This window comes from Amblyomma mixtum, chromosome 3 (genome assembly GCF_055824585.1).
Source record: "Amblyomma mixtum isolate Tamu chromosome 3, ASM5582458v1, whole genome shotgun sequence".
Classification (NCBI taxonomy): Eukaryota; Metazoa; Arthropoda; class Arachnida; order Ixodida; family Ixodidae; genus Amblyomma; species Amblyomma mixtum.
Window position 1 is genome coordinate 294,583,683 of NC_143014.1, and position 10,723 is coordinate 294,594,405.

General features: G+C 51.5%; 1 pseudogene; it reads right to left on the reverse strand.

Moving 5' to 3' along the window:
• Positions 1–366: 366 nt before the first annotated feature.
• LOC149355237 (uncharacterized) lies at positions 367–10,322 on the reverse strand (annotated as a pseudogene).
• Between the last annotated feature and the right edge of the window lie 401 nt (positions 10,323–10,723).

Here is a 10,723-nt window from a genome sequence, read left to right on the forward strand (position 1 = left end):
AAAAGTACACCCTTCTCTCTAAATCACAGTCCTCACTTCAAAAGCATTGTGCTTCTTGGATGCATAAGCTCATGGTGCGAACAAACCATTTCTGTAGATACCAATTTCCAAAACATTGCAGGTCCTCTGGCTACGAGCCAAGCTGTGGAATATATATCTGTTACGATCACAAAGCTGCAATACTATGAATCAGCACTTTGGTCTAAACTGATTAGCCTATTGCTATCCACAGAATAGCCCAGCGCAAAGCAATGACGACACAGAAGTGTCCACTTTCTTTCGCACTGGTTTAATATGTGGATAGTAACTGTGCACCTAAATACAACTGAGGGTATTAAAAAAGGTACACATCGCAAAAAAAAAAAATTAGTGCTGCGCATGTTCTTGCTTGTAGGTGTGCAGGAGAGGAAACACAGCATAACTGTTTGACCCGTTTGGCAAGCAGACACATTTGTGCTCGATTTCCTCCATTCCCCGCACAGCACATTCCAACGACAGCTCTTTCGCAGCGAAGATGTTCAGTTCCGATGACAGCAAAGGTTGGGTATACAGGCAGTCAACTTTTCGAAAAAAATGCGCACATATGCTGACCCCTTCCAGTGTACTGAGGATATTGGCAATCCAAACAATGTTCCCGTCTTTCAACATTGCACAGCTGTCTCTTTGACAAATGCCAAAAGTTGTATCCTTCATTTTAAGCAAGGAGTACTGACTCCCCTCAAAGCCAGGTGGCACTGGACCATTGTTGTGTTGTCCTGAAAGCTGATAAGTTTGTCCTGCAGAGATATTCCCTTTGTGAGCCATTTGCTTCTCCTTCAGTCGTCGAACAACTTGCTGTAGGGCCCGTGCATGGCACTTCAACAGTGTTTTGATCTCGTGAAGGAAATTATCGAAGGGAAAAGCTGAATAAGCATCAAGAGGTCCAAAAATTCGCACATCACTGGAGACGTGCAACAAGGAATGGACATTATAAACACAAATGCCTTTCCCATAGAGCTCACCAGCTCCAGCAACAAATTCATGATTGAGGCGCTGTGCGACGTTAATGTGAGTGGCAGAGAACTTTGGGCTGATCATAATAGTTACAGCAACACTTAACTTCATGAAGTGCTTGTAAAAGCAACGGTCAAGTGCTTCTTTCATAGCAACAGGGCCATAATACAAGAGAAAGTTCCTGTGCTCAACAGCCTTCCATTGTTCAAGAAAAAGAATGCCTCTTGGCCTTCGCTTCATATCACTGGGAACATGTGCATTGTAACGTTCGAGACAGTGCGAGAGCGTAGTTTTCGCTGCATGACACATCTTGGATGGACACGGCTTGCTCGACACCCAGTAATTAGAAGTTTCTTCATCACCCCTAAACATACCAGATGCATATAGTCAAGCGGGAATTGGCTTACAAGCCCTATGTCCAAGCACAGCGAGGGTGATTCACTATGGTGGTGATTGGGCTGCAACATTAGCTTGAAACTTTCATCAGTTCGTAGGGGACTTTCACAATCTGGGAAGATGACCTTGTTGTCACAGACAGAATAGGTGCCCTTCTGGGTGCACTTTTCACATCCATAGTAAGCAGTATGCCCCTTGATGGACTTGAGATATGCACTTCCTGGTGCATCACATATGAACGCATGCAACTTGACATTAAAGAAACGTTGACGATAAATGATGCCTTCCTTTAGGAGTTCATTCATCTCTTCTACAAAGTCGTTCATGTATGCACTCAAATCTTGCGGCTTGCTGTTACCTTCATAGAGTGCGGCAATGAATGGTGCACAGTTGACACTTTCTTTTACCATCACAAGAATGGGCCAGAACTGCCTTCTTGAGCTTCATGAGATGGGTAATCCATCCACATTTATGATCAAGGAAAGCGTGCAGCAATCCTTGGAAATGTTTTCTTCAACAATGTCAAGCAATGAGGGGAGTAATCCAAAGTAATAATAAGCGCCATCATTCATTGATACCACCTCAGTGGACCTTGGTGTCTTAAGTAGTGTCCTAGCATCTTCGGGTAGGTCGGGATGATAGGGCTTGAGCACTTTAAGAAGAGAGCTCAAGTGAGAGCAGGGTAGCTTGCTTTGAAGTGCCCACTGAAGCAACTTTTCTCGAAGGTTGCCTTTCTCGCAAACTGGCTCTTCAGACGGGCTCTCGCTAGACACTGCCGAGCCATCAATATCGCCTTCTGAGAGGCGATAGAGGCATTCCTCTGTTTCTTCAGGTTGTTGGCAAGCTTCTTCCGTTGCGATATTAGTCAGGTGCGTACTGGAACAACCTGCAGACGGACTTGCTGCGTTGCTTACGTTAGGTCCTGCATCGTGTGGGGGTACTGTAACCGCCGTGAGCGCCGGCTGGGGGTTCGTTTCTTGCACATCGGCCACAACATTGCAGAGCTCATTCTGAACATATTGTCACGACCAGAGGAGCCGCGAAGGTAGGCGTCGGCAAGAACCCAAGACTGGGAGCGGGAGCCTTCTTTTAATTCTAGAGCCAGCTTCCACGACACCAAACAGAACAAGCGCGCCGCGAGAGTTCACCGCCGCTTCGTCGTCGTCTTCGATTCAGCGCGGAGGCCGCGCGGCGCGTTAGGCGCGTGGCATTATTCCCCCCCCCCCGCGAAAGGAAACATCGTCTCGATGTGGAATGGGGTATGTACAGTGAGAGGAGGAGGAGCAAAAACAAGAAGAATAGGGGTGAGGTGAACTATACAACTTGCGCTAAATGAAATGCGGCGAGAGTCAAGGTCACACGTGGGGTAAGGGGAAAAAGGTAGAAACACAGCGTGAACGCAGCGCTCAGTCACGCGAAAAGTACGGCTTTAAGCGCACTACATGCACAATTTCAGGCCGTTGACGCTGAGGGCCGACGATCACAGTTCCATGGGGTACAACTTCGTAGTTGACGCTGTTCAAACGGCGCAGGACTCTGTACGGGCCAAAGTACCTATTTATAAACTTTTCGCACAATCCCTTGCGGCGCACGTGTGTCCACACCCACACGTGGTCGCCGGGCTCGTAGTGCACGTCCGTGTGCCGAAGGTTATAGTGTCGGGCATCGGCGGATTGCTGGTCCTTGATGTGCAAGCGGGCCAGCTGACGGGCCTGCTCTGCTTGCTCCACGAAGTGGCCAGCTTCAGGGGGAAGCTCTGTGTCGCCGTACGGCAGCATGGCGTCTAGCATCATGCGGACCTCTCTGCCATACACGAGACGAAACGGGGTGAACTGGGTGGTTTCCTGCGTCGCGGTATTATATGCGAAGGTGACGTACGGCAAGACCTCATCCCAGGTTTTGTGTTCAACGTCGACGTACATCGAGATCATGTCCGCCAATGTTTTGTTGAGCCGTTCCGTTAGACCATTGGTTTGGGGATGATACGCTGTTGTTGGTCGATGAGCAGTATGGCTAAGCGCTAAGATGTCACGTAGTAGTCGGGCTGTAAACGCCTTGCCTCGGTCAGTAATGGTGGCCGATGGGGCGCCGTGTCTAAGCACGATGTCGTGCATAAAGAAGTGGGCAACTTCGGCGGCAGTACCTCGCGCAAGGGCCTTCGTTTCTGCGTAGCGGGTCAAGTAGTCTGTGGCGACTACGATCCACTTGTGGCCGGTAGACGAGAGAGGAAATGGCCCCAGAAGGTCCATTCCGACTTTGTCGAATGGTATTTGAGGCGGCTCGATGCACTGAAGCAGTCCAGGAGGCTTGAGCGCGGGTTTTTTCGCCGCTGGCATTGCCGGCATGTCCGGACATAATGCTTGACACTTGAAGTTAGGTTGGGCCAGTAATAGTTCTGCCGGATTCGGGATGAGGTGCGGGTAACTCCAAGGTGGCCGGAAGTCGGTTCATCATGGCAGGCAAGGAGGACTTCATCCCGCAGATCAGACGGTATGACGAGCAGGTAAGTTGTCGGACTTGAAGTAGAGTTCTTTTTATAAAGCACCCCTCTCCGCAGGCAAAACGACGATAGTCTACGAGCTAGGTATCGTGGTATTTCAGGGCAACCACCTTCGAGATGTTCGATGAGCAGACGGAGCTCAGTGTCGGCACGCTGTCTGGAAACGAGCTCAGATGTGCTGACCGCTCCAAGGAAGCTATCATCGTCGGTGGTGTCTTGCGGAGGAGGTTCGACGGGAGCGCGTGACAAGGTATCAGCGTCGGTGTGTTTCCGGCTTGACTTGTAGGTGACGGTGAAATCGAATTCCTGCAGGCGTAATGCCTAACGTGCTAGGCGGCCGCAAGGGTCCTTTAAATTTTTCAGCCAGCACAGCGAGTGGTGGTCGGTGACGATACAAAACGGTCTGCCATAGAGGTATGGGCGGAACTTGGCGGCGGCCCAGACTACCGCTAAACATTCTTTTTCCGTGGTAGAGTAGTTCAACTCAGCACGCGACAGTGCGCGGCTGGCGTAGGCAATTACTTTGTCGACACCGTTTTGCCGCTGAACTAGAACGGCGCCAAGACCGACGTTGCTCGCATCCGTGTGCACCTCCGTGTCGGCATCTTCGTCGAAATGTGCCAGGATGGGCGGTGATTGGAGTAGGCGTCGTAACTCGTCGAAGGCAGTCTGTTGTTCGTTGCCCCAGGAAAATGACGTGTCATCACGGGTTAGGAGCGTCAGAGGGCTGGCGAGCTGGGCGAAGTTTCTAATGAAGCGGCGATAATAGGAGCACAGGCCCAGAAAACGTCGGACTGCTTTTTTGTGGCAGGGGACCGGAAAGGCAGCAACGGCAGCAAGCTTCTCTGGGTCAGCGCGGATTCCGTCAGCACTAATGACGTGCCCGAGGAACTTCAATTCGGTGAACCCAAAGTGGCATTTTTCTGGTTTGAGGGAGAGGTTGGCGGATCGAACGGCTTTGAGGACAGTCCTGAGGCGGTGCAGATGTTCCGTGAACGTTGCGGAAAAAATGATGACATCGTCAAGATAAACAAGACAGGTCTGCCACTTCAAACCGGCGAGAACGGTGTCCATCATTCTTTGGAACGTGGCAGGAGCACAGCAGAGCCCGAAAGGGAGGACGCGAAATTCATACAGCCCGTCCGGTGTAATGAAGGCGGTTTTCTCACGGTCCCTCTCATCAACTTCTATCTGCCAATAACCACTTCTGAGGTCGACCGAAGAGAAGCCATCGCGCCGATCCGGCCATGCCTGAAGAAAAAAAGCTGCGGCACCTGATGCGCGGCGTAAAAGACCAGCTCTTTTCCGGCCTCGTGCGGAACCCGCCCAACACCGTCGCGGAGTTTCTGGCGGACGCCGTGCACATGGAGAAATTGCTGCAGCAGAGATCCCATCAGTACGACCGGCAACTGCGTCAAACTTCGACTCTATCAACGTTGGACCGGTTCGACCATGAACCCAGGCCGAATCCGGACTCCCTTCGCGAACTAATCCGTTCCGTGGTCCGCGAGGAGCTGCAGCACCTTCAAGCCACCTTTGCCCCTCGCGTCGATTCCGTCACCAGCGTCATCCGCGAGGAAGTCCGGCAGGCACTCAGGGCACAAGACGCTGCAGCTGTGCCGGCGCCGCAACCGACCCCATACGATCCCGCGCCGTACCCGACTCCTGTCCAGCCAGTCACGTAAGCGGACGTCGTGCGCCGCGCGGCCCCACCTCCTGGGCCTTCGCCTTACCCCGCACCTCCACCAGTGTCACGACCAGAGGAGCCGCGAAGGTAGGCGTCGGCAAGAACCCAAGACTGGGAGCGGGAGCCTTCTTTTAATTCTAGAGCCAGCTTCCACGACACCAAACAGAACAAGCGCGCCGCGAGAGTCCACCGCCGCTTCGTCGTCGTCTTCGATTCAGCGCGGAGGCCGCGCGGCGCGTTAGGCGCGTGGCAATATTGAGCAATTCGCCTTCGCCTGTGGCGAGGTGTAACTTTACAAAAGGAAGTTTTCACTCTAAGCCTCTTCATCTCTGGATGAACAACCTAACACACTGATGGAAAAGGATAGACTGAGCCGCTCATTTGAACGCAGCATGGCCCTTGCCACCGTACACGCTATTCCCGGAAACACGATTGGGCACCGCATGCAGTCAAACAATGGACCGAATATACCAGGAGTGGAGGAGGTACGTACCGTAATCTTGTGCGCAGTTCGACGCCATCAGTGTAGGATCAGTGCCAAAATCACACAGCCAGTGCGAGTCTCCTCCTAAGCATAGAGAAAGATCTTTCTCTATGTCCTAAGCTAGTCCTAAGTCCGAAGCACACACTTGACAAACTCGCTCAACAGCACGTGACGTTGGCTGATGTTCACGACGATTGCATCCGTTTTGCAGCTTCGGCTTCGGTTTTGATTTTAGTTGCATGTTGTTGTTGCGTCGAAAATAGTGATTTCTTGTGTTTATAAGAATTTTATGCTAGAAACAAATATTATGTACAGGAAAGGTCTCAGCAGTTGCAACTTAGAAGGTTACAGTGCAGTTTTTTTTTATGCGCACATTGGTTGCGCTGGCCGCCATGCATTTACTTTTCTTCAAACACCTGCTCAGAACATGTACAAGTTGATGTAGAAAATTTTAATTCGATTACTGATGCGCGACAGCGATGTTTAATTTGCTTCTGTTAAAACGTTCCTGAATGTGGAAAACTACGTATGTTCACAATGATCACATTTTGACTATATTGCTGCAACGTTGCTGAATGCCAGAAAACTAATATCACTTTATAAACATTTCAGCAACGTTGTCAACGTTGTGGTAACGTTACTCGACGTTCGCAATATTTCTGCAACGTTGCAGCAACAATATGTGCTACTAGGGATATGGTGAGCTGGGAGCAGCGTTCGCGGCCTACCTGGGCGCCAAGGCCGCAGCATCGCTCAGCCTACTCCCCACATGGGAGCAAAACCTGATCGTGGCAGGCACCCGAGAGCCGCACGTCGCAGACAAGCTATTGCGGGACTTCGAACTAACAACACCGAAAGGCCAGCTCTCTATGTACGGCCAGTTGAAGCTCACTGGTGACGTGTGCCGCGGCGTCATCACCGTGGCCAAGCACGAGACCAGTGAGTCCCTGCAAAACAAGGTCCAGTGGCGTGCTGGAGAGCTTGCCGATATCCGCAAGCTTGGAAAATCAGACGTCGCGGTGCTCACCTTCGTGGGCAAAGTGGTGCCGCGATACGTTCATTACAACTCAGAAGTCACCCTTGTGCGTGCATATAAGAAAACGATCCCGGCCTGCGTGCGGTGCGGTACCGTGGGACACCGAGCGGACACATGCCCCTGCCCGGATCAAAAGTGTGGCCTTTGTGGCAGTGCGGTGTCGACCGTCGACGGGGTGAAGACACCGCATGAGTGCACACCGTCCTGTGCAGTCTGTGGGCAAGCCCACGCCACCAACTCCCGGGGCTGCAAGGGGGAAATTCAGGCAGCTCAAGGTGCCCGGCCGCAAGGCTAGGCGCCCAGAGCTCCTTGGAAAACAGCGACCTGGCCGGCAGGCAAGTTATCCCAATTGAGGTGCCGGTGGCGGAACGCCGCGTGGAGCTGACGGCATCGACAACAAAACGTCATCATCATCATCCTCGGTGAAGTCACCACCCGGGAACAAGACTATGCCCCCACCGCCCAGCGGCAGGGACGCTGGCCACTTCCCGGCATCAAGATGGCGCTGCCGGCGCCCGGGCATCAGCGTCTCAACACGGCAAACAACAGGTGAGCAGCTGGGCTGAGATCGCCTCCTCCTCCTCCCATTCCCCCGCCTCCCCAGTTACCGTCTCCGCACTCGATGCCGAATACAAAAAACAGATCGACGTGCTCCGGGCACAGAATGAGCTTTTGCTCAACAAAATTCAAAATTTAGAATCAAAATTGGCGTCCGCCGCTCCGAGCCCGCAGAACTCGGACGCAATGGAGAGCGACGCGGAGATCTCGCCTGCCCTCGTGACAGCCATCTCCGCGATGGAGGAGCGCTTAAACTCTAAATTACGATCTATGATCGAGACCGCCATGGACCAAATCTTGACCAAGGTCAAATCTGCCGTCCCCGCGGTAGTATCAAAACACATCTTGGACAACCCCCGCCTCCTCCGTCGGACGGGGCCCATTAGGGACGTATCCCGTCCTTCAAAATTCAACCGTCTGATTATTGATTCGGACAATGAGGACAGCTACCCCGCTCCTTCCATCATCACCCCCTTGATGGCGCAAGTAGCTGGCTCTGGGGCAGCCAATCCCTCCTCCTCCCCCCAAAGAATTTCAAATAATGGCGAGACACCTTAATCAAAGGAGTTCCGCCATCTCCAAATCGGCTATATCAACTTCCATAACACAATGGAAATGTAGAGGCTTTAAAAACCGCACTAAGCGGGCCAATTTCCACCTCTACCTTGAAACCTTCGAGTCCCTACCAGCCGTGGTTGCCCTCCAGGAGCCAGGCCTGGGCGCCACACTTTCAAATTACACGACGTTCCAACAGGATCCCGCGTCATGTCTTGTCGTTCACAAAGCCTACACAGCCAACTTAGTGGATCTCGACTTCAAGCTCGAGTATTCCTATGTAATGGTGACTATCCTACCACTCCACCGCAGGGACCCGCCGTTGCATATACTCAACGTGTACTGCTCTCCCAAACTCAAGCGAGTGACTTTTGCGGACCTCTTTAGCCGCGCGCTAAGAGTAGCGGGCCGCGATCCCCTGCTGATTGTGGGCGCTTTTAACGCTCCCAGTCAGCTGTGGGGGTATCGCAAGGAGGAGTCGCGCGGACGTAGGCTGGCGGAGCTTGCGTCCACGTTGGGCCTCACCCTCCACACGGACCCCGTCCACCCAACACGGCTAGGAAACTCCGTGACACGGGATACGTGCCCGGACTTAACCTTCACTCGCAACATACAACACGCAGACTGGCTCAACACCGAGGAGACCCTCGGTAGCGACCACTGCATCATTAACACTACGCTAGGCACACGCCCCCTCAAGCGTCCCAGAACACAAGCCCGTATCCCAGATTGGACGAAATTCAGGCAAAATTTTAACTCACTTGATAATGCACCCATTTCCGCGCAAGGCTACACAGCATGGTCCCAACAGCTGATGGCACACCTTTCCTCGCATGAAACACACATGCAGCTCTCAGAGGCGGTCACGGACGTAGATAACCACCTTCTACACCTCTGGGAAGCCCGTCGCAGCCTCGTCCGCCGTTGGCGACGCCAGAAACACAATAGAAAGCTTAAAGCTCGAATTGCCGAGCTTACCCAGAAAGCGGCAGAGTATGCGGCCCAACTCGCCGACTCCAACTGGGTAGATAGATGCAACACGGCCGCGCGACAAATGTCCAGCCGAAACACGTGGCGTCTCTTTCGAGCCCTAATCGACCCAACCCAAACACGAACCGAAACACAAAAACATTTGTAGCGAGCCATGCACGCTTTTCCTGGCAACACGACTCAACTGGCACTCTCACCAAAATGAAACGGGGCACTGCGCCAGGACGGGATAAGGTCACCGTCAAGCTTTTGACGAACCTGCCCGACTTGGCATACCAGTCACTCCTGGAATACGTCAATGCGATTTGGCGCGGGGACACCCCCCTGCCAATCGAATGGAAAACGGCTTTGGTCACTTTTATTCCTAAAGCTGGCAAACCAGTTAACACAGATAACCTCCGCCCCATCTCTCTCACCTCATGTGTGGGCAAACTAATGGAGACGATGGTGCGGGATCGGTTATCTACATATCTTGAGCACAAACATGTCCTTGCGAGCACCATGTTCGGATTCCGCCCACACAGATTGAAGAGTTGGAGTCACATAAAGTGAACAGGCAGCGATTATATCTCTTTTTGCATGCCTCATGTGACCTGAACATGTATCTGACTTCAGAGCAGTCATTCGGCTGTTAAAAACCGAAACCAGATGACACGAGAAAAAAAAAATTAAATTGTAAATTATTTAGGTGACAAAGTTAAAATCCACATGGTGGCTTGTGTACAGCATTGCCTAGTGCATCACTGTAAAGAGAAATGTGCATCCAAAAATTTGGTTTCTCTACTCCATTAAAGATGTAGCCCATGACACACTTGTGGCAGACCTTTGAGTTCATCATTCTTTTATGAGAGTTGTGAAACTGGCTCACTAGAGTGTAGCATATCAGGAGTCAGAGTGTTACTGGAGTACTCTGACCTCATGGTGATTAAAATAGAAGAAAACTAGTGGAGTCCACAAGGAATGAGGTGCTCCTTTCAGAAGCAGAGCTGCTGTGAAGAATGTTCTATGAAAAGACAACCATCAGCTCTTTGCTACATTTCAGTTTATTATTTTCTTGAAGACCTAGTAACGGGTATTACAGAAATGATAAGAGGTACGTTATAGAAATAACTGGTACCTGCATATTAGCACGACAAGGGGTGACTAATAAAATTTTTGTAGAGGTCTATAGAATTTTGCCTCTATCGAAATGCGACCGCCACAGCCGGGATCGAACCCACGTCTTTTGGGTCAGCAGCCAAGCACCATAACCTCTGAGGCACCGCGGCGGCCAGTGATTTTCTATTACTGGCCCTCGGTACGGTGGGTTCACGGTTTTGCGGTAGAAATGTTATTGGTGTATGCCTATTGTGCATATATTGGCTGAATATTTTTCTTCAAAGTAGTGCAAAATTTGTGAGTTCTTTTTTCTCTTAGAATCCACAATTCATACTGTGGCAGCTGTTACACTTGTATGACACCTTGATAAAACTAGCCAAAAATTATAAGCTTAAGTGTGTAGCAAACCAAGAAGAGCATGGGACA